Source organism: Tenrec ecaudatus, chromosome 17 (assembly GCF_050624435.1).
Source record: "Tenrec ecaudatus isolate mTenEca1 chromosome 17, mTenEca1.hap1, whole genome shotgun sequence".
NCBI classification, from domain to species: Eukaryota; Metazoa; Chordata; class Mammalia; order Afrosoricida; family Tenrecidae; genus Tenrec; species Tenrec ecaudatus.
This window is the reverse complement of record NC_134546.1, coordinates 3,255,230-3,280,323: the sequence shown is the minus strand read 5'-3', so window position 1 is coordinate 3,280,323 and position 25,094 is coordinate 3,255,230. Positions and strand designations below refer to the sequence as shown.

General features: G+C 40.5%; 1 pseudogene; it reads left to right on the top strand.

Annotated features, from left to right (window-relative positions):
- The window catches only part of LOC142430996 (etoposide-induced protein 2.4 homolog), a 78,914-nt pseudogene extending 56,517 nt beyond the window's left edge, over positions 1-22,397 (top strand).
- Positions 22,398-25,094: the final 2,697 nt, after the last annotated feature.

Below are 25,094 nucleotides of genomic sequence, written 5' to 3'. Positions count from 1 at the left end.
ATTTGAGAGAATACACGGAAATAAAAGTGTGAGTTCTCACAAAAATGACATAATTGAAGCAATATATCTTCTGTTTCCTCATCTTTATGATCACTGTACTATTATTGCTTATTTCAAATCATCATTTTAAGCACAAGAAAATGTGTGGCACCACAGGAGCTGGAGAAGAGAATTGCGCCCAAAGCCAGATCCTAATGATTGTAAACATTTAGAAGCGAACACCCTCAGGAAGGTGTACACTGCATGTGGCATGGGTGAGCTGCATAAGGGAGAATTCTTCAAATCAACTCCCAAGTAGAACAAAATGTTTTTTGAAGTATATCCTGAATGTGAAATTTTGAAAGAAATATATGCATGTTTTCCTTGGATGTTTACTCAGTGGTAACTACAATTGTTCAAAATTTATGAGAAAAATGTTAGAAGGTGGAATACTTTATCACTGACATAGTTTAGAATCATAGGCCCATGGTGATAAAAAGATATCTGATCTTAATCTGCTCCACTGTTCTTATTTTTTTCAGATTTAAAAGATTGTCTGCCTCCTGAAAGGGCCACTCTTGTTACCCTGTCCCTGGACCAAGACCTTTCAAAGTGCTCCATGATTGACACCCAGAGAAATCACTGGTAAACTTTTGAGACTTATTGGGAATATCATTGTACTTTTTATTCTGTAATGTATTCACACAGCAAGATATACACCACAGTTCTATGAAACATCCTTTTATTGATAAGCTGAGGAAATATATTCTAATCTCTCAACTTAATAACAGCATCTGCATAATAGTATGTAGAAGAGGAAACAATGTGAGTAAATATGAACATACATACTGAAATAGAAAGTGTTATGACAAATAGCAATTTTATTCTTAAAAGGACACAAGCATTTCAGAAGTCACAAGAAATGACTTTATCAATTCTATAAATCACCCACATCCAAGGATTTTATGTAAGACAGGAAGTAATGGAATTGAGAGGAAAGACAATTATATTATTAAATTGTTAAGCACTAACTAGATTGAGATTGTCAATTAAAAAGACACACACTTTCAAAGAAAATAGCATGTATTTGAGAAATTCCTGTGTAGTGTCTAGAACAGTTTTAAATATATTCATGGTTAATAATTCATCAAATGATAAACATATCATTGCAAACTTTTAGTTGACATGAAAGATTACTTTTTCATGGAAATCCAAACTACCCTGAGTATATGAAGTATTAGTAGAATATACACAGATAAATGTAACTTATTTTATGGAAAAAACTTTCTAAAGAACTCTGTAAACAAAAATGTATAAGGAAACAATACAGCTCCTTTAATTACCTGGCTCCCACTTTCATTGTAGATATGTTTTATCTTCAGTTATGATTAGGTTTTGATTGACAGACATGCTTCAAGGTTGCATAACAAGTGCCTCCAGTTCTTGACAAATGAATTTTTCATTATTATTTTTAAAAGGGAACATCAAGTAAACTTATGAAATAGGAAAAATATCATAGAAAACAAATCAACTATAAAAGGTACTTTATAAATGTGGGTCTTTGTATTGTGTACTTGTGGTGTGATTCATTTCTAAATCTCATTTTACTGCTTCTCTGTAGCAAACATTGAACCAGACAGGTGATGATATTTACTTGTAAGACTGTAGTTAAAATATTATTAAAATATAATATTTATAAATAAAGTGTACAAATAACATTAATAGAACCACAGAAAGGCATGTTTCCCTAACTCTTCTCCTAAAATATAGCTCTATTGTTCCTTTTTAAAGGTTCATATAGATTTTCTGTTTCTACACTCTGCATGGGTGGAACTATATAGTATATAGGTTGTTGTGCTTGCCTCCTTTTATCCGTCATTCTGGTTGTGACAGTAAGGCTCATCCATGCTGTTTGCTGCCTGTAGCTACTGATCAGTCGTTAACACTGCTTTATTGAGTAGTTCCCCATTGACTATACCTCCAACAGGCCTGGGGAGCTTAGTACCATAGAGCTCCAGAGTGTCTGCTAAGAACATTTGGGCTAGAACTTATATTTCTAACATGTTCCCAAATGATACTCATGTTGCAAGTAAAAGTTTGCAGATGGAAATTCCAAAATGGTTGCAGTATTTATCAAGAAGGGACTACCAGAAATTCAAGTCTGACTCAGAAGAGGCTATTGAACGATTGTGTCAGATAGATGTTGACTGAAAGCAGAGAATAACAAGAAAGATGGTTATCTGTGTTTTATTGTCTATGAAAAGGCATCAGACTGTGTGGATTGTAACAAACGGAACATAACACTGAGAAGAACTGAAGTTTCCAGAATATTTCATTGGACTCATGAGGAACATGAACTTAGACTAAGAGAAAGACATTCAAACAGAACAAGCGAATATTGCATGTTGAAAAGCAGGAAAGGTAAGTTCTAGGGTTCTATCCTTGCACCATACTGACTCAAGCTGCATGCTGAGAAAATAATCCAAGTATCTATTCTTGTCTATTTATAACTCAGAATGTATTCAAATTAGAACCACCTTACTTAAATACCATCTGCTCAACATAATAAAAAACTCTATTTCAAAACAGGATTATATCCACAAGAACAAGGGTTATAGTTCTAACACATATGTTTTTTGGAGGAGACCCAACTTAATACACAGCATATGCTATATGCTTATTATAGATTTCATCATGTCCTGAAAATATTGCGTTATAAATCCTACTCATAAACCCTGGGTGAAATCTCTTTTAGGAACAAGGTAGTCTTTGAAATGCTCATAATGTCAACTAGGCCCCAAGCTTAGAGCTTTTGAGACCTAAAAGAGCCGGTTATGCACAGGCACGTGAAAGCACAGAGGAGGCCAGATAAACGCCACTCCACATGAAGATGGAGAAGGAACCAAGGGAGTTCTTTGTAGAGAGAAACTGTCCTGCCCCGAGAGCCAGAGCAGAGAGAGCCTTCTCCTTCCTTCGGGACTATGGCATCCTGGTGGCACTGTGGATTAAGCCTTAGAGGGCTAGCTGCAAAGCCATCAGTGTACCCAGCCGCCTGGTGAGGTGTCGGCCCAACAAAGATGAACAGGGCCCCAGATATTCTTTAGAGCAGCGAGTGTTTGTTTTATCCCATGTGCAAGTGACTTAGATGCAGACGTGCAGCTTCCTAAACTGTGAGAAAATAAAGGTCTGTTCAGCAAAGCCACCCGCTAGTCTCAAGTATGTCCTACAAAACCAAGAGAGTGCTTTCAAGAATTAGGGACGTTGTGACATGAATATCTACATAATTCTACTCCTTGGGATCACCGCATGGCTTTCAGTCCTGGGCATGTGGCCGCTCCAGCTAAACCATTCTCAAACCTTACACAGCTCTCGGTGGGCATGTAGGTGATTGTCAACTCTTCCTTAATCGGTTTAAAGAAAGTTGCTAGGATTCCCTGTGTTGTAACCACACTCTTTGAACCTATTATGAACGAGTTAAAAAATTATATACGTGGCCCACTGAGAGCTGTGTAAGACTTGAGAATGGTTAGTGGCTGGAAGGATGGGGGAAAGGTGGGGTAGAAAGGGGGAACCAATGACAAGGATCTACTTATAACCTCCTCCCTTGGGGATGGACAACAGAAAAGTGGGTGAAGGGAGATGTCGGACAGTGTAACATGTGAAAAAAGAATAATAATTTATGAATTATGAAGGGTTCATGAGAGAGGGGGTTGTGGGAAGGGAGCAAGAAAAATGAGGAGTTGATATTAAGGGTTCAAGTAAACCACACATCTTTTGAGAATGATGATGGAAACCAGTGTACAAACGTGCTTGACACAGTGGATGTATGTATAGATTGTGATGAGTTGTATGAGGCCCCAATAAGATGATTGGGGAAAAAAGGAACATTGCTAGGAATGGCCACATGCTATATTGTGTGAGTATCTTCCAGAATCTTCCTGGCATGTAATTCTTATAGTGAAATCCTTCCTTTTCTGTAGGAAAACCTTTTTAAAATTAAGTATGGCAAAACACCCTTCAAAATAGCTGCACTGCTTTAGACATATACCTGCACTCAAATGGAAATAGCACTATTATTGTGTATTTCTCTGGCCATTTACTAAGTAGTACCATTTAAGTTGCATGTCTCTTATCTTCAGTTAGGCATTGCTAATGTGGTTTGTATTGTACAACTTGCCAATTGATATTCCTTGGCACTAAACATTGGCTATTTGCTTTGTCATGGCAAACATTTTTTAATCATTTTATTGAGGCTCATACAAATCTTATCACAATTCATACATTCATCAATTATGTAAAGCATGCTTGTACATTCATTGCCCTCATTCTCAAAACATTTGCTCTCCACTTAAGCCCTCTCCACATCAGCTCCTCAGTTTTCCTCCTCCCTCCCTGCTGCCCCCTCCCTCAGGAACCCTCGATAATTTATAAAGTATTATTTTGTTATATCTTACACCATCTGACACCTCCCTTCACCCACTTTTCTGTTGTCCATCCCCCAGGGAGGAGGTTATATGTAGATCCTTGTCATCGGTTCCCCCTTTCCACCCCACCTTCCCTCCACCCTCTTGGTATTGAAATTCTCACCACTGATCCTGAAGGGATCATCCATCCTGGATTCCCTGTGTTTCCAGTTCCTATCTGTATCAGTGTACAACCTCTGGTCTAGCCAGATTTGTAAGGTAGAATTGAGATCATGATTCATGATAGTAGGGAGCTGGAGGTGGAAAGGAGGAAGCATTTAGGAACTAGAGGAAAGCTGTATGTTTCCTCGTTGCTACACTGCATCCTGACTGGCTCCTCTCTTCCCACGACCCTTCTGTAAGGGGATGAACAGTTGCCTACAGATGGACTTTGGGTCCCCACTCCACACTCGTCATCATTCACAATGATATGATTTTTTGTTCTTTGATGCCTGATAACTGATCCCTTTGGCACCTCGTGATCACACAGGCTGGTGTGCTTCTACCATGTGGGCTTTGTTGCTTCTGAGCTAGATGGCTGCTTGTTTACATTAAAGTCTTTAAGACCCTAGATACTATATTTTTTGATAGCCTGGATACATAGCTTTCTTCACCACATTTGCTTATGCACCAGCTTTGTCTTCATCGATCGTGTCGGGAAGGTGAGCATCATGGGGTGCCAGTTTAATAGAATAAAATATTCTTGCATTGAGGGAGAACTTGAGTGGAGGCCCAATGTCCATCTGCTGCCTTAATATGAAATCTATAAATATATGCACATAGATCGATTTCCCCATCCTCATATATAAATATATTTACATATGTACATGCTTTTATTTAGACCTCTATAAATGCCCCTTCCCTCTGAGCTCTTTCCTCTATTTCCTTTTACTTTCCTCTTGCCCCACTATTATGCTGACTCTTCATTTGGGTTTCAGTAATTCCTCTTGCTTACATTACCCTTGATCACATCCTCCAAAGCCTCCTACACCCTCCTCACCACTGATTTTAATCACTTGTTGTTCCCTTGGACCTGGGTTTGTAAACACCACTTCCCGCCGCTTCTCCCTCTCCCATGTCCCCCTGGAACTGTCAGTCCCATTGTTTTCTCCTCCAGATTGTTCATCCAGCCTATTTTATTTAGACAGACCTGTCATGGCAATTTCCTGAAATATTTTCATTTCAACTTCTCTTAGTCTCTTTGCCCTTTATAATCTGCATTCTATCACCTCGAAGTCCCTTCCTTTCAGTTAGCATTAGCTGTACTTTCCTTGTTGAATAGGAGTCATTCATTTCTCTGCAATGAAATCCATCAATTTCTCCTTGGAGACCTCACAGCCCACTTCTTCCTCAAGTCAGAAAGACATCGACCCACCCTCTGCTTTTTAACGTTTTCGCTGTCTGCTTTATTCTAGTCTTGGCACAGCTAGACTTCCATTTTACATTTGCGTTTTGATGTTGTGTTCTACATAGCGATCCAAGTTTCTCAGTGTCACTTTCCAAATGCGATGTGTCCAATACACAGGTATCCTCCACTTTTTGAAAGTTCGCTCGACACCATTTCACATTTATGAAAGACCTATGCTAGTACCTGTTCTTAATAAACAAAGGATTGTTGCTTTTAGGGAAGATACAAAAAGTGACACTAGTGTCCAATGCCGCCTGGAGAGCTCCCCCTAGTGACCACAGATTCCCCAAGCTCCTTCCCCTGGGACCACTCTCAGCCTCGCAGCACCAAGCTGCCTCTCTTTGGTACAGTCTGAGCATCTGTGCTTTTCCTCAGTTACTCTGCACATCTGTTAGCAAAATGTGTCCACATATCTCTGCCTTCTCATGTGTGCTGTCGTCCCAGTCCTGCAGGGGAAATTATATGCACATATATGGTTTCCATTTCCTATAGGAACTGCATTTCTCATATATGATCCACGATTTCTTTTTATGTTAATGTTATTTTAAGTTTTGTGAGTCATGTGGTATGCTCCAGTAGATTATTTTTTGGGTCTAAGAACACTCAATTTTTTTTCCATACAAGTTAATAGTAATTTCTTTTTCCTTCATGACATTTCTCATATGAGAGTTTTCAAAGAAATTCTCTGCTTTCAGGTATCAGGGGAACCTGTGATAGATAGATAGATAGATAGATAGATAGATAGATAGATAGATAGATAGATAGATAGATAGACTGATTATAGATAGATATTTGAACCACACGTACATGCTAATATATGTATATACAAATGTATATCCTGTAAATATATATATTTAACTGCTAGGTTAAAGTTTCACCTGTCTTATCCAATCGGGTTGCAAACCTAAAGACACTTTGCACAATATTAGCTATTGCAAGACACTGTTGACATTCATGAGAGGTAAACAGTAAGCAGCAGGTAGAACTTCCTCATAGGAAGCAGGTAATGAACAGCAAGAACAGCTGTAATGTGAACTCCTCTCCACCAACATGAGGACCTAACCTCTCATGATTGGAGAGGGGCTGTGCTAGTCCCGGTAGACTAGAGAAACAAACCCAGGGAGACTCATAGGTGTACAAGAAAGAGGTTTCTATGCAAGAGCAATTAAATATTGAGAAAACATACCAGCCCAGTCCAGATCGAGTCCATAAGTCTGATATCAGCCCGTAAGTCCAATACAAATCTAGAAAGTCCTCTTCAGATGCACAAAACACATGCAATGACACCCAGTGCAGGAAGTTCACAGTCCAGTGGGTGGATCCAGTGGTGGTGTAAGCATCTCAGTGTTGGCAGGGGTCTCCACGTGGCTTCTCCAGCTCCCAGGGCTGCATCAGGATAGGTCCATGTGGCTTCTCCTCAGGGCTGTCTAGTAGAGAGTCAGCCTTGTCAGTAGAGAGTCTCCAAGGATATGATAAAAGAGAGAGTGTGTGTCTCCTGCCTCCAAGGAGGAAATAAAGTAATTCCCAGAATCCTTAAGGGAAGGCCATGCCTACACGGAGGCCTCATTGGCTATATGATGATTGACAGGCTACACTCCATCCCATTCATTCATAATTCTCTCAAATTGAGAACATATTATATAATGACCACAGGGGCTGAGCTGTGTGTCAAAAGGGGGCTCACTCATCCTTCCCAAGCTACCCATGCCCATTTATGTGTCCCTGGGTGGTCCCACCATGGTTCAAGTGTCAGCGGTTCTCTCCTTCAGCAAGAATGTCATTGCTTCTGGCCCAAACATGCATGGCCATTTTCATTCTCTTTCTCTCCTTCCAGGGCCTCTCTTGGCTGGATGCAGCTCCCTGTATTTTCCGGACCATCTCTCAAGCCTGAGCTAGATACCGAAGTAGACCAGCATTCTAACAGTTCTCCAGGAAAAATGGTTATGCAGGGAACCCCCATAGATGCTCAGGGAACCCCTGTATATGTGTGGGGTATCAGGCCTCGGACTTCCTCTTCACTGCCCTATCTTGAGCCCCTTGGTCCATGAGTGCCCCACTTAGCGAAAGGATCGCGGCTGTCAGCACTGAGGTGTCTGCTACGGTCCAAGGAGAGCCAAAGCAGCACCCATGCTGCCACTAGAGCTGCTCAGGGGTCTGCCTGCATGAGCCGGGGCTCGGGTTCCCCTGTCTTTATTGGGTGTTCATTAGCAGTCTCTAGCCTGGCACTGTTAAGCTTTTACCCACGGACCAACTTACCAACGGCTGGTATTTGCTGGTCTTCTGATTCCCATGGTGCTTCCCTGTCGAGAGACTCTGCTGCACTTGCCACGGTTTCAGGGTGCTCAGTTCAGCAGACAGCTTTGTTAGGTGCCAACATGTAAATCGCCATGCAGATCAACCCTCTGTACAACAGAGCTGACCTGCCCTCAGGCCTGCACATCCTCCCAGATGCTGTATGTGCACCCCCTGCTGCAGCCACTGTGCTTCACAAAGCCTCCTGGTATCAGAAGCCTGACTCCACCCAGCATGCTGCCTGTCTCTAGGGACTGCCTGCTCTTTGTTTCTACATTTCGCATTAGCATTGTCAATAATTATCGGTGCATCCTAAATGCATGCTCGATCAAATTTGACTCAAATCATCGGCAAAATTCACTAATATATTTATCTCTGGCCTTGGGGGCTGGTGCATACATTTGCATCGGAGTTTTATTGATTGGCTTTCCTTGATGGCAGGTAGATATAATCCTATCACAGACAGCCTTGAATTTCAAGATGGATCTTCAAATATTATTTTGGATAATGAATGCAACGCCATTCATTTTGATGTTTCCTTCCCAGTGCAGTAAACCGTATTTTCTGATTCAAAATGGCCAATACCAGTCCATTCCAGCTCACTACTGCCCAGGGTATTGGCATTTATGCATTCCATGTCGTCCTTTGACAATTTCATTTCTCCTAGATTCATACTTTGAACATTCCAAGTTCTGATCATTAGCAGATTTTGCAGTTGTTTCTCCTTACCTTGGAGCATGCCCCATCAGCAAATGAATATCCAGAAGCCTCCACTACCACACACTTTACCCAACTTCGACATCACTCCAATAACTAAGCTCCTCCTCAGTCACTTTGAAAGCGCTTTCCCACCCAAGGGCTCAGCCTCTTGCGCTATCTCAGACGGTGTCCTGCTTCCATCCACTAGATCTTCACTAGATCTTCAGGGTTTGGAAATCATTCAAAGTTTGCATACATCACAGCAACCCCCCAACCACCACAGTACAGCAAAATGACAGACAAGGAGTCGTTCATTCTTCTGGCCATGATATAATCAATATGCTCTATCAACATCATAATTCAGAGATATGCATCTTCCTGTGGTCTTCATTATTCATTGTCCAAATTTTAGTGCTTATGTTACATAAGGTTTAGGGGGCCTGACAATAGCAAAAACAAAAACTAAAACTAACGTACTGCCAATTCTGACCCATAGCAATCCTGTAGAACAAGGTAGAATTCCCCCTATGGATTTATGAGATTGTACCTCTTTACAGGAATAGGGATCCTTGTCCTTCTCCCATGGATCGCCAGGGGGTTTTGAACTGCTGACTTTTGTAGTTTGTAGCCCAATTTGTAACCACTATGCCATCAGGGCTTCCTGTATTGTATATGAGAAAATATATAAACATCTATTCACTAATATACCATATCATTATTTGTGATAAAAATCTTTTTTACCTATTATTAAAATTTCAAAATTTTAAACAATATCGGTGCTGCTGTTAGGTGCCATGTAGTCGGTCCTGACCCATAACAACCCCACACATACTAGAAGGAAACACTGCTGGTTCTGGCCATCCTCCCTTGGTCCACTGTGCCAATTCATCTCATTAAAGACCTTCCTCTATTTTGCTGCCCCTCTGCTTTGCTAAGAGTGATGTCTGTCTCCAGAGATGAGACACTCTGGAGGCCACGCTGAAAGCACATGAGACAAAGTCTCACTATCCTTGCCTCTAAGGAGCACTCTGGCCTTAGTTCTTCCAGGATACAGTTGTTTGAAGTTTTAGCAGTCCTTGGTATTTTAATATTCTTCTCAATTCAATTCAAGTACATCAATTCTCCTTAGGTCTTCCATAGTCAATGTCCAACTTTCACATGAGTATGAGGTAATTGAAAATACCATGGCTTGCGTCACACACCCAAAGTCCTCAAGTAGCATCCTTGTTTTTCAATTATCTGAAGAAGATTGGTGCAGCAGATTCACCCAATGCAAGGTGTCATCTGATCTCTAGACTGCTGTTTCCATGACCATTGATTATGGATACAAGCAAGATAAAATTCCTGAAAACATCGACCCTTTGTCCACTTATCATGGCATTACCTGCTACGAGCATTGACCCGGTTATGAGGATTGGTCTATTTACAGTGAGAGGTAATCCGTACTGAAGGCTGCCATTCTTGGTCTTCATCAGCAAGAGACTCAAGTCCCCTCAAGTTCAGCAAGGAAGGCTATCTCATCTGCATATTACATATGCACTTGGAACGTTCCTTTCTAAGGAAGTATTTTGAACTCTCTCTGTATTTTGGCTTTGAAATGGGTGTCTCGTGGAAAGTGAATTGTATTATGCCTTTATTTTCATGCAATTATTACATGCCATTTTCTGTGTGCAATGCGTGGAAATACCACTATGATTTGGGATTTTCTATTGCCCCTGGAATACTAGCACCTTCTGCGTCATGTATTTGAGGTCATGTAGTGTGATCATGAAAATCCATCATGGGCTTGGTCTTATTTTATCATCACTATGTTGTCTTTCCATGATATACTGAACATTTCTGATATGATCAAAAGGCCTCAGGAAAGCCAATAACGTTTGCATTCACAAGCTAAGAAAGCACCACGCTCAACCATTTCTGTTTCTGTTACCATCATGTGGGGACGATGTTTTAAGGTATAAAAAAGTAGTAATTGGAGTCCAACTGAGCATAAGTTAGAGAATGATCAAAAACAAGCTAGACAGCTGTGGTTCAAGGCAATGGCCTGGGTGCCACATGCAACTCCACACCAGCCAGAGGCCTGTGGCACAAGCAGAAGCCAGGCGCGTCTCCATCTCTGTCCTTCTTTTACCCTATTCTGACACCAACCTTTCCTCCCACAGGCCTCCGCTTCTTTTCTGAACTCAATAACCCATTGCAATGGTCACATAGAACTCAGACAATACTTATGTTTAGGAGTATTTGTTGGGGTAATTAGCAGGGTGTAACAAGCCAGGCTCAGAAAACATCAAGGACAGTCCTTAGTCGACAGCAACCCCTCTTGCTAGTGATCATCTAAGTCCCTTTCTGCTCCTCAGTCTCTCAGTCATGCTGCCTCATTGCCTCGGCTTCCATGGGGCAAGAACCCTGCTGGCCCATCTGTGTTGCTACCGCATGGTCTCAGCAGCCTGACTCCTCTGCTCCGCTGCCACCGCCCCTTCAGAGTTTATGATCAATCTATGCCCTCATCAAACAAACACTCTACAGGAACACAAAACGAATAAATAAGAAGCTTATCCTTTAATTAGAAGTAAGTTACCTGTGCCATGAATCTATAAAAGCATGTGAGACCAAGGTAAAGGGCTCCCCTGGATTGTGGCATAATGGGAAGTATGCGATCACCCACTTTATTTCAGCATTGAAAGTGGTGATTGATAATAACAAGATTTCATGGCCAAAACAAAGCCTTCTCTCTCTAGCTTCTGTCATGGGCATCAGCAGGAACAGTAGGGACAGAGCATGTATTGTCGTGACATGGCATTGTCGTTTCTTCCCAGATTCCCTAACTAATTCCATGATTCTTTGTTACTATGGAAGCACAGTTCATTTGGGGACTAATGCATGTCAACAAGAATGGAACGTGGTGGTAAGTGGCACAGGACATTTTGTGTTATTCAAAATCTGAGTCTCATAATTATCCACCAGGCAAAAGAAAAGTGAGGGGCTTCCGCAAGCAGAGAAACCCATTGAAAGACATTTAAAAGCACAACCAACAAAGTCCTCTTTTCCTTATTCATTTTTTATTGGATTGTTATAATGCTGACAATTGGCTCAATATATAAGCTGCTTTGGGCAAAGAAATATTTAGGTTGTAAATGAACTGTAGTTGAGCTTCATAACTGAGCATGAATCATTGCCTTAGCATCGGCCAAATCTTTGAGGACAGCTGTACAGATAGTTCCAACTAATGATAATTAAAAAACCGTAAACAGCAATTTGCCATGTGTCTCCAAATAGAGAATGAACTACTTATTCTTTGCAGTCACATGTCCCTCGAGGGTGAGGAAGCAGCAAACATTGTTTCCAGTGAAGAATTATATGGTAATTTTTTATAAAGCATCCGAAAACCACAGGCTATTATCCTTGCATCCTTAAATATGGGGTATAAAGCTGTCTTGGAGCTTAAAGGCACTTTAATCTTTGACACATAGAATTTTGGCAAACAACTTGTCTGCTGTTTGAGATCATATTTCATATAAATTTATAACTTTTATTAAATAATAAGGCAGTTGAAAATAAATTTTACATTAAACATCATTCTTTTTTCTTAGTTTATCATCTGGAGAAAGAGTAAATTTTATATTTTATTTTTCACTTAATTTTGATAATTATGAATCTATGAAAATTCTGTGTCCTAGTTAAAAAAAGTTTACAGAGAGAATGAACTGATTAGATTAATTCAGAGTATTAAAGCCACTGAAAATGACTTGATGACTGTATTTCAATAAAGAAAATGCCCATACAATGAAAGGAATCCAGAATAATTGTGTTGTCAGTACCATTTTGCAGCCTGTGATTTTTCTGTTATGAATATAATCAATACAGATTTAAAAAATATACTTATTGCTAAAGACTTAGCAATGTACAAAAATCAACCACATAAATTTCAGTTATATGTAGTTTTAGACTATGAATAATCTTGGACCAAGCTTGGTGTCCAAGATTATTCATAGTCTAAAACTACATATAATTGAAGTTACCTGCATAAGAAATTTTAAGGTTTTATAATTTTTGAAGGGAAAATTTTTTTCAATATCTATTGTATCTTGGACTGAATCTTTAATGAGATCCTCTGTTCTTTCAATAACAATGAATATTTGCTTTAACCTTTGCAGTCAAACAGATACTAGATTTAGAGCAGAAGGACACACAAATGCCATCGCTATTACCATTTATCATATGACTAAGGGCAGTCTCAGTCCCTCTCCTGACATCCACTTTGATCTCTTCTTTCTCTTCGGTCTTTATAATGAACTGTTTCTTTCCCCATGCATGATGCACAGTTCATGAGGTCCTGTGCTCCTGTGGGGATTGTACAAGGATCAAGAGGTAGTTGGACAAGCAGAACAAAGGATCACTCCATAGTTAAAGTCTGGAAATGTGTGCCTTACCGTAGCATTTCCTCGCCACATTTATTTAGTCTGTGTGCTGAGAGAACATTCAGAGAAGCTGGACTATGTGAAGAAGAACGGAGCATCAGGATTGGAGGAAGGTTTTTTTGTTTTTTTAACAACCTTCAATATGCAGATGACAACTTGCTGAAAGTGTGGAGGACTTGAAGCACTTGGTGAAGATCAAGGATTGCAGTCCTCAGTATCAATTATGACTCATTGTAAAGAAAATCAAAATCTTCACCGCTGGACCAGTAGGTAACATCGTGATAAACAGAAAGGTTTGGGATTGTTAAGGATTGCATCTCATTTTATCCACAATCAATGCTCATGGAAGCAGCAGTCAGGAGATCCAACCATGCAGGGCATTGAGTAAATCAAATCTGCTGCATAGAAAATCTTTAAACTGTTGCACAGCAGAGAATCACCTTGAGGACTCAATGGGGGGCTGATGCAAGCCCTGGGCTTCTCATTCACGTCATTTGCATATGAAAAGTGAAGAGGAATCAATGCAGCATATTGTTAGTACCATGCACTACCAAAGGAACAGATGTGCCTTGGAAGACGTGCATGGGAATGTTCCTTAAAGGCAAGGGTGCTGAGCTTTCATCTCATACTTTAGGCATGTTGTCAGGAGACACCTGTCCCTGCAGGAGCATCTCATGCTTGGTAAAGTAGCAGAGCAACAAACAAGAGGAAGACCTTCGCCAGATGTGCTGACACAGTGGCTGCATCAATACGTTCAAACAAAACAAGTCTGAGGACTGGGCAGTGATTACTTCCGTTGTATGTCACATTGCTTCGAGTCAGGGCCTACTTGAAGTTACCTTATAGCAACAGAAACAGCCCGGACCGCACAGTGCTGCAGAATAGATGCTGAAACACCCCTTTTGGTGATGAATGTGAGATCATTCTTTTTGAAACTGTCCCTGCGGATAAAGTAAACTGTGTGATTTTCCACATGGCCAATGTAAACTGTGTGATAATGTAAACTGTGTGATTCTCCGCATGGCCAATGTAAACTGTATGTGATTCTCCACATAGCCAATGCCTGTCCATTCCAGCTCACCAGCACCTATTGTATCGATCTTTATGAATTCTGTTTCATCTTTTCATGACTTCCAATTTTCCTAGATTCATACTTTGGGCATTCCAAATTCCAATTATTAATTAATATTTTTAGCAATTGCTTCTCATTTTGACTCGTGCCCCAAAAGCAAATGAAGGCTTTCCTCCTGAAGACTTTACTGCATTTCGGATATTACAGTCAACTCTGCTCTGAAAAGGCAGCTCTTCTTCAGCCATTTGCTAAGTGCCTTCCAACTGGAGAGTCTCGCCATCTGGTATTATATATGATAGCATCCTGCAGCCAAATCAGTCTCTGACAACATGTCCATGCTATCCAGAGACTTTCTGTGGCTAATCCCCTAAAGTGAACACCCTGTTCTTTCTTGGTCTTTAGTCTTGAAGCTCTGGTGAAAGCTGTTCACTGTGGTAGACCTGCTCGGGTTTGATAATGCCAGTGACATAGCTCTTGGCACCACACCAACACACAAGCTACTACAGTACAACCAACTGACAGAGAAGCGGTGGACACAGACAAGGAAACTTCTCTAAACTCAAAACTCGCTGAGGCAGCAGTAGATTGTGTCTTCTTGCATCTGCTTCTATGAATTTTGTTTAATCTGGTAGATTATCAGAGCCATACTCAATATTTTAACCAGGATTATATCAAGACACAGAACCAGTAATACAAATGTGTGTGTGTGTGTGTGTAGTGTGTGTGTGTAAATTCTCTGCAACCATATGGGACAAGATAGAACTGCCTCTGCTTGTTTCCAAGATCACAACTGTTTGCAGGAGCAGAAAGCTTCATCTTTTCCCTGAGGAGTCACTGGTGGTTTTGAACCACTGACCTTGTGGTTAGCAGTCCGACACTTACACGTCAGCACCAGCAGAGCTCCTGTGTACAGAGATGAATAGATACATATAGAGAAATGTAAAGAAACTGAGTAAAACAATTGTGGGTGGTTGGGAAGGGGAATTCTTGTCAATATCTATTTATAGATTAGAGGTAGAATCCATGCTAGAGAAAGCTCCTTCTATGTCTTAAGGTTTTCAGGATATTGGATGAGACTCATCTCTGTTATGGAGGGCAAGCTGCTTTACTTAAGATGGTTTAATCACAGGCAACACCATCTAGATCCCTGTTTGGTCAAGCCATAGGCACCTTGTCAAATCGACACATACAACTAGCGGTGCACCACAAGGTGACTAAGATGTAGACATTCTGAATATCTTCCAAAGGGTGAGCAATTTTATATGATTTAATACAATTCATAAACAATAGGATTTCACAAAACAAAGTCTGGGAATTTAAATACCAGCACTGTCATGAGGCTTATTGAAACTAAAACTATAGTTTGCAGGCACTTACAATCGTCCTGTTTTTCTCTTTCCAAGAATGTCAATTATCTAAGGGGATGGACTGTATATATGTTTTTGTTGTTCAATCCTTTACCTCTAATGCCTAGAGTAATTCCTGGTACACCATAGATAGCCAATAACTATGTTCATGGAAATAGCCAAGAGGATTTATAGCCACCTTGATACTTTATTCCTTTTTCAAAAATTTAATAGCTACTTATACAATTAAGTCTTATTAAATTATCAAATTTATTAATGTAGAATCATTACCAATGCTTTGTATATTTATAAATATGAAATGTACCTTTAACAGTAGGTGATGATTATTAATTATGATTTATTTAAAGTATCATATAGTTGAAAGAAATTTGCCTGATAATTGTGTGAGCTAAATACTTTTGAGGGATGTAGCAATAGGCCCTTGGTTGCGAGATTATCAATGTTCTATCAGTAACATAAACTCATGAACAACTCACGCTATTGCATTCACGCACAAATGCAGTTAGTATGAGTACTATTAAATCATCTTAGACTTCCCAGCTTCTTTGGAGAGGAGGTATTCTTGGGTAGTATGAAAGATTAAAAAAATTCACCATCTTCTAAAACCATTAATCAATTTATTTACATTAAGCAACTCTCAAGAGCATAGAAACTTGTTCTCTGTAAAATTCATAGGACATTGATATAAACTGAAAGTATGTTTCTCTTTTAGTAACTATACTTCTTCAGTTTAAGCAAGCAGTGCAGTTGAATGGTGAATGCCTTAAACTGAAGGTTTGAGCAGCTCAGTTAACACTTTCTCGGGGCTGCAATCGTGTAATACCGAGCCTCTTGCTCTCTGGAGAGGGCTTGTTCTTTGAGACCCTCACATACATTTCAGTCCAAACATTACTCATATATTGAACAAGTTACACAAACTTTCTTAGTGTTAGTTTTCTCACTTATACACTTGGTGTTAATCATTTTTGCTTATACTATATTATATTTTAAATTTTAAAATGATTAACTAATCATTTTAATTACATGTAAATTTTTATTTATTTAGCTATAGAACACCATAAACAAAACAATTGCTAGTAGCATTCCACTTCAAACATGCCCAAGGCTGTTCAAACAACATATGTTTGAACAAGCCTCTGCTGTCAACTGATGGTTGCAGACAAGTTCTTTCAGCCATGTGTTAATCTCAATCCAGTTACACACACACACACACCAACACGCAGTCACTCTCCTCAAGGTGTTTCCAAGTCACCGTGATCTCAGGGGAGAACCGCCCCCTTTGACTTCCTGAGACTTAAATATCTGCAAGTGGGTGCAGCCTCATCTTCCTACTGGGGAATGCCTGGGGGATTCCCATGGTGGCGCCTTGAGGTTAGCTGTTCAATGCAAGAACGATGGTGCAACCAGAGTGCCTTCTGCTATCGATGCTTCTTAAAAATGTGCAATCTACAAAAGGAACATCCAAGGGCATCTGCTGGGCCAGTTAAACTCAAAGCAATGGGGGAAATTCAAAGTGCTGGTCCTGATAAATTTTCTTGAAGGATAAAAAACATTCATGGTTTTTTGTTTGTTTTTGAAGAAACTTTTTTCAATATTGAAAAGTGCATTGATAGAACAAACCCAGGATTTCCCCCCTAATCAAAATAATGTGCTTGCTCATTCTTCAAGGGTAGGAAGGTCTGTTCTATAATAATTTGAGGATGCAACCTTAGCCCGCCAACACTTTAGCCCAATAAGACCCCTCATTCATTTTGTTCCGAAAACTCAAAGAACTTGTAAAAGGAACACAAATGAGCCCAAAGATGCACAAACTGCCATTTCGGCATGGTATAAATGGAAGAATGCCAAATCCCTTCGGGACCAGTTAGAGAGATGAAAACACTGCCTTCAGAACATTTAGATTTTGGTGGAGAACATATTGAGAAGCAATACCTTCATATCCTGATATATTTGTTCCATAAAGATATATACAATTTTGTAGCAATACTTTTATGTGCCCTTACACTTACTAGAGTTTTTAAATGTAAATGTCTTATCTTCCCAAAATTGTTTACTTAACAGAACATTTTGAGAAAAAGTAAGGCATATGAGTGAGATATCTATCAATGAAAATAAAGTCTAAGTTTCATTGTAAAGTGTTTTTCAATATTTGTATAACAAAAATCTGATCCTTAAGTTCTTTGCTTCTAAATTGCCAGCAGACAGGTGTGAATTTGGGCACTCCCAGAGGGAAGATGGAGCATCAATCTGAACTTTTTTCCCTCTTGATATGTGTAAGGGGTGCAGTTGGACATTGATACCATGGTTAGCAGTAGCTGAGGCATTGCAAAGTGTTTCTCTTTGATTACTCTGTCTTAGAACAGGATCTTTAAAATCTTCTGATATTTTCTATACCCTGTTACAGTTTTACACCCATCACAACTTTCACTTGAAAAGGATCATAGTTGAGCGTTTAGAAGTATAAAGGCTGCCCCAGAATGTTTGGCTTTAATTCCTGGCCTCCTGGCAAGTTATTCAATGATCCTATATGTCTGTTTTCTAAGTTTCAAAACAGTAATGATAATAAAGGTCGGCATGTACATGCATATGTATATGTGTGTAATTCAATAAACAGTGCATAGGAAGTGCTCAATTTACAGCCTTCACAATGTGTATTCAATGTTTGATGGTATTCACTAGCTGGGACTGATACTTAGCTAGTAACAGTATTTCTTTGAAATATTGACAGAATGTCCTAATAAACCTTGATCAGAAATCATAAAACACTTTCAAAAAACCTATTCTTCGTTTTTATTTAAGTTAGGGAATTAAATCTTACTGTATTGCTATACTTTTTAATATTAATCTAAAAAAATAAACAAAAAAACTCACTTCAAAAGAGCCATGCCAACTCATAGCATCCCCATACAGCAGGGTAGAACTGTTTCTGTGGGTTTCTTAGCATGTAATTCTGTATAAATATATAGAGAACATAGTAATATAGTAAGTATATAATTATTAATAATTGGGAGTTAATTCATATACAAGGAGGTACCTCCCCTCGACCAAAAAAAATGCACCAAAAAGAGCTCCCATGGCAAAGGTTTCATAGTATGCTTTTGTCTCCACAGACGAGCATCTGGAAAGTCGTTCTAAGTTAGTGCACCCAGTGGCATCACCTGGAAGATTCTCTCTGGTCACAGTGAATTTTTTTGTAAAAGCAATTTCGCTCAAACCTCTTTTTTTGTGTGTGAAGGTTGATTTAAGAGGACAGCGTGAGGCTGTGAAATTTTGTTTCCTGCTCAGGAAAAATTTCACAGAAACTGTTGTGATGTTGAAAACAGCATACAAGGACAGTGCTATGGGAAAAACCCAAGTGTATGACTGTTTTTCTTGAAATAAGAAAGGTGAAATGACAATTGAAGACAAACCTCATTTAGGGTGTCCATCAACTTCTGGAGCAGATGAAAAGTCGACACAATTTGTACACTTGTGCTTGGAGATGGACCATTGAAGAGATGGGAAGTTATCTGGACTATATTGCGGGTCAGTCCTTGGATTTTATCAGAAGATTTGGGAATGAGAAGGGTCACTATGAAATGTGTGCATCTGGTTCTGACTGAGCAGCAAACAGAGCATAGAGTGGAAATACGCCATGCTTTGAAAGAACAGCTCTGAAGCAACACAGACTTCCCCCTCACCCCCACTCCCCCCCCCACGCCAAGGTCATTACTCGTGAGGAGACATGGCCCTAATCTTATGATCCTGAATGAAAACATCAATCAAGCCAGTGGAAGATGCAATCATCACCTTGCCCCCCCAAATCTCATCAAGTAGAATCAAAAAGTAAGACATTGCTTTTTAAAAATTGCTTTTAAAAAAAATTATTTTAATGTGAGGGGAGAAGTGCATTTGGAATTGGTTCCACCAGGTCACACTGTTAATCAATCTTTCTATTTAGAGGTTCTGAAAAGATTGCATAACAGTTTGCTATAAAAAAATGGCCTGATTTGTAGCAGAGAGGGGATTGCTTTTGCCACCATGACAATACACCTGCTCATGTAGCCCTCTCATGCCAGTTTTGGGCGATAAACAGCATGCCTCTCTTGCCCCATGCACTTGACTTACCTGACCTTGCTCCTTAAGGCCTTTCCCCCCTTGAATGAAGAGGAACATAAAAGTAGAGTGATTTCATGACTTAGAAGAGATAAAGACAAAAGCACAAGGGAGGTGCTGTCAGACACCCATACAGATGAGTTTGAAAATATTTAAAAGAATGGAGTCGCAGATTTGACAAATGCTAAGTATGATGGAGTGTAATTTGAAGGTGATAAGATTGTTTTTGTAATGCATAGCTTTGAAAAATATCTGTTTCACGGTGTACCCCCTAATTTCATAGTTCAATCACATCAAGTAGAATTATACATTTGCTACCACAATTGATTTACAAACATTATTTTTCTTCCTGGACCCCTTAACTTCGTCACCCTTTTACCACCACACTCCTTCACCAACACTGTACCCCACCCCTCAAAACCCCTGTTTTATTTGTTGTCCCTGTAGTTTCATCAGTCCTGAGCTTCATACACTGAAAAACGTAAAAACATATAATACAACTTCTTCAAGGGTGACCCCCCCAATGACATAACACCTCTGAGCTACATCTAATATGAACACAACAAACATACAGAAAATGTTGAGGACCAGATCAGGTACAGTGTACATCGGGGGGGGGGGGGAAATCAACTAACAACATTTTGTTCAAGTCAGATTTATGCCTTTGATCTTCTGTACTCACCTCCAATTCACTTTCTTTAGTAACCATTTTCCTCCCATCCTTCAATTGTGGATAGAGGAAGCTCATCAGAGGCATATTTTCTATGTAGTTTCCACAAATGAGTCTTGAGCTCCTACTGTCATCCATCCATAGTGTTCTCCAAACTGGATTCTCACAATTTAGGCTCTGATACTAATCCCTTCTTTGACTTTACATTATATTAATTACAACCCTTTGGTGACTGATGATGGTGTGTGCTATAGTTTATTGTGCCAGCCTGGCCGATAAACACAAGTAGGATTAACTGAAGGGCAGAGGCTCGGTGAGCCTCACCTTGGTTGTTCTGTGCCTCAATTTAAAGGGGTACACTACCTGTGGACTGTGTCGCTGTAAGTTGAGGTCCCTTTAAGCCCACACGATTGGAATGTTCATCTCTGGAGCTGGGGACTGACAGTTGATGACAGTTGGGGACCTGCCTTGCTGTTTGCTGCCTGGGTATATATAGCCCAGCTCTCTCTACAGAACAGAAGGGGACTGGCACCTGGCAGCTCTCAAAACTTGAAGGACTGCTAGTGTCTCACTGCTTTATAATTTAACTGTTTATTTCTTGTATTATCTATCTGTGTATTATTTAATGGTTAATTTCTTCAATTATATATCTATCTTCATTAATATATTTATATATAATTACTAGCAATCTGGTTTGTCTCTCTAGGGAACCCTGTCCAATACAGTGTGCTTCTTCCAGGCAGACTTGGTTGACATTTTACTTAGATGCCTACTTGTTTAGAGACAAACCTTCAAGACCCCAGGTGCTGAAAGGTTTTGACACTGTCAGCCATCTCTTCAACATACAATCCAGCAACTACACAGAGAACAGAGAAGCATCTGAAAATCTCTCATCTCGAAAAGCCCATCAGCTCCAACTCAGGTCTGACCTTGATCTTGCCAGGGGAGTCAAGGGCTCCAATGGGGTATTTGTACCAGCTCAAAGTTGGATGCTGAAATACAACCAAAGAGAGAGGAAGTCCATCGCAGGACAAGTGTCCTAGTCCAGAGGAGAGCCCAGAGCAGAAGCCAGAGGCTGAGCCATGTATTGCTGACAGAGTTCTCTGTGCTGTGCATGGAATGGAGGAGTATGCTGGTTCCGCCTCTTGGTCTTTTACCGAGGATTGATTCCTGCACTTCAGTGTGTAACAGCACAGACTATTGGTGATCCATCACTACATGGAGATGTTTGGTCGTGGCTGGAATTTTTCCTCACGTAAATTTTCAGCGTTCTTTGGGTACTCCCGCTGTCTGTGCTTAGCAAAGTTGTCAATGCCATTTGGTTTCAGGATAGAGCCAATATGGCATTTCAGCTGTCAGGAAGGAAGATGCAACCTTTCCCTAGTTCCAGCAAAATAATTGCTGATATGCTCTTCAACCTCTGCGGCAGGCTCCTTTTATTCTTCAGGGTGTGTTTGTGAGTCTCTTCCCCATCTATCTTGTTGGTCTGCTGGTTAGTCTCCTGCACATGTCCCTTCTGCACTCATTATTCTGCTTTGAATACCACTGGTTCAATAAAGGAATTGAAATGCACCAGCAATCATCAAACATAGAAAAGGATTGGCTGGCTGCTTCGGTTTGGGTTTGCTCTGGGTTTTTCTAACAGCAATGCAGTCCTCCTACATTATCAGTGACGGTCTCTTTTCCATCCTCTCCCTTTACTTAGCATCAGCGCTAACGAAGCAGAGACCCCTGGATAAGCACACCCTTGTCAGTTGCACTTATTCTCCACTGTGGTCTTCTTAAGCAACAAAAGCTTCCAGAAAATGGTCTACCTGCAGTCTGTCGGGAGTGGCCTGGCTTCTGCAGAAAAGGCCTCTTCCCCACATCCAGCTCCTGCCAAACGGAAGGCTGCTTCAGGCCACCCATCCCTGCCTGCTGTGGGGAAGGTGTAGGAGAAATGGAAAGGAGGATGTGGCAGCTCCTTTCCCTGTTCTGGCCCCACCCAGGGAAGGCAGGGTTCCCAAGGGCACTCTGCACATTCCCTGCTCTGAGGAACTGGGATTTGGGATCTTCCTGATACCAGGAGGTGGATTTTTAACACCTTGAGTCTGAATAAACCACAGGTTTTTCTGTAGCTATTTTTCAGCAGTTGCTGAACCCTGGGCCGATTTGAAGTGCTCTTTTCTTTCCTGTGTCATTTATCCTCCCACCTTCCTTCCCTGCCTCCCACCCTGGGATGAAAGGATTTGAAATCTAGCTGCTGTGATTCACGGACTTGTCTTGTTGCTTTTTCGGTGAAGCCCAGACCTTGGATGTGGCTGCTAGGGGCATCAGGGAGTATTTCCGTTGCTCCTGGACACCCCTTTTACAGCCATGACGGTCTTCTTTTTTTGTAACTCCGGTGAGGTGTCGGTCTTTTGCTGGTTCCACTGCAAAGGAAAAAGAAAAGATGCCCCTGAAGGGACGCACCCGAAGGATGGATCTTGAAGGGACGCACCCGGAGGATGGATCTGAAGGGATGCACCGGAGGATGGATCTGAAGGGATGCACCGGATGATGGATCTGAAGGGATGCACCGGAGGATGGATCTGAAGGGATGCACCTGAATGAAGGATGCACCGGAGAATGGTTCTCACAGATCTGCTGGGCTTTGAGGCATGACTGTCTTTCTTCCTCTGGAGGAAAGGCCTTCTTCACGATACTTCGAATTCTCCAACTACGGAGTGCTCCCAGTTCTGGACAAGTGCCACACAACCCAGAATGCCCAGTGACCATTAACTCTGGAAGCCTGAGATGTGCCGTTGGCCATTGCTGGATCTGTGCATTATTTCAGAGGATTATTGGGTGCTGAAAATAGGAACTCAAGGGGTAATATTAAAAAATGATAAAGGGATGAGTTTATTAAAGCCATAAACCTGAAAAAAAAAGACCTCAGGTGCAATTTTATCTGATAGCCGGGCAGTATCTAATTTCTTGGCCACGTTTTGCTGTAGCACCCATATCTTCTACGTTCCCTTTCTGAAGACATGATGTAAAACTAATTGTTCTTCATTTGGATCTAGGATAAGCCTTTCCAATTCCACAAAGATAGTTCCTCTTATTTGGATTGCTCTCACACTCTTGTGCATTGGGAAACATCCTTTTACTGAGGAAGACTAAAGTCTAGGCGCATTTCTTCTCTTACGTCATCTCAAAACTTAAAGATGATCTGTCCTCTCTTTTCCCATCATTAACTTCTATCTATCTCTAACATAATATTTTTTACATCACATGCCTTTCAATCTACTGGTTTGTCCAAAGAACTGTAAACTTCCAGGGGGGATATTGTGTTGCTCAAAGCCAACTCTTTCTCTGCAGAGATTCTTGTTCATTGAAAGTCAAGACATGTAGAATGGATAATAGTCTGGTTGGACAATAGAGAACATATGGTCTAGCAGCATGAAGAGACAGTGAGTCCATGATGTGGGGACCCTAATATTTCATGCAAAGTCGAGACTACAACATCATCTGTGCAAAAAGGGACATGCCTGGTGGGCAATGAACACCAGGAGTGCCATTCAACATGCTTCTCTTTAGACATCATGGATCTTGTTTGATTAAAATAGCAACAGGGATTGTGTGGGGTACTTATTGTCCATCAGTAAAGATGTAGGTTGTTAGCAAATTGAGTACAGACATATACTCCACTTTCCCTCACAGAAAATTTATAATCCAGATGCAAGCATGTTCAGTATTCTCTTTGAAGTAAAATATTTGTTGCAAAAAGGCACCTACAGTTATTACCAGTGGCATCACCAGTGGGTGCCAGGGCACAGGCCATGTCACTCTACACCGACACCAACGGACCGTCTAAATATGTCTGTGCCGTGTTTCCGTCGTTAAAACAAACAACCAAATATCTGTGGTGTTAGTTGTTAACAATGAAAGTATTTTTAAGCCCTGTGCCAGATTTCTTTATTGCCAAATTTCCATGGTCTTTCAAATCATGGGGACTTGTCTGCACAAGCCATGGCTCCACCCTGTCTTTCCTACTGCTTCCAGGGTTTTGTAGTCACTGCTTTTACCAAATTTTCCTATGTTTTAGCTAAAATACCGTGGCAATTAATATCTATGAACCTATATCAATGAATTTTTAGAGAATGAAGTAGTAATTACAGAGAAAGGGGAGAAAGAAGATGGGCTTCAGCTCACTCACTAATAATGTTCCAACTGATGACATAATTTAATGCAGAGATAGTTTACAAAGCAATGGGTTGTTGCTATTAATATCATCTCAAAAAGTTACTTAGGCAATTTAAAATGACATTTATCGCCCATTACCCTATCATTAGAATTGAGAATAAAAATTACTGAGAAGTGTGCGGTCAGGCAGGGAAGGAGGTCCCTAGGGGGAGCGGGGACACCAGGAGTTATCATGGTGAGTGACACCAGCCCTATGACCCCATGGCCAGTGTAGCCGAAATGCATAGTTTCCTGATCTAGTAGCCTTTAACATATGCGTATTTATTAAAATGTATGATAATGAATCTGCTTTAAAGCCCTGTTCATTTTTAATCCTGACAAATCATGGTGACAAATATGTTTGTTGTCAGCACTTACAACTAAAAACCGTTTCATCTTATCATGCGATGAAAACTTTATGTAAAATT